The following is a 343-nucleotide window of genomic DNA, read 5'->3' as shown; positions in this document are numbered from 1 at the left end:
TAGTGAAAGAAAATAATAACAACTGTTTATTAGGAAGCTATTATATGCCATGCATAGTACTGGGCACTTTATGACAATATCTCAAGTCTTTTCAACAGCCCTTCGTGGTAGTTATTATCTACATCCTACAAATGAGAAATCTGAGGTTCCAAGAGGTTAAAGACTTTGCCCAAAGCAGCAACAGCTCAGGAGTCAAGAGATGACAGGCAGATGGGGTTCTCTTTTCCTGCATTTCTCTTGAGACTAAGGTAAATAGATTGAGATGTTGCAAAACTGAAAAAGTCAATTCCCAGGCAGGTTGATAATAAGTCCAGGGTCCCTGAGGAGGAAAAAGGGGTCTGGG

This window comes from Bison bison, unplaced genomic scaffold (assembly GCF_000754665.1).
Source record: "Bison bison bison isolate TAMUID 2011002044 unplaced genomic scaffold, Bison_UMD1.0 scf7180017862141, whole genome shotgun sequence".
NCBI classification, from domain to species: Eukaryota; Metazoa; Chordata; class Mammalia; order Artiodactyla; family Bovidae; genus Bison; species Bison bison.
This window is presented reverse-complemented; position numbering follows the sequence as displayed.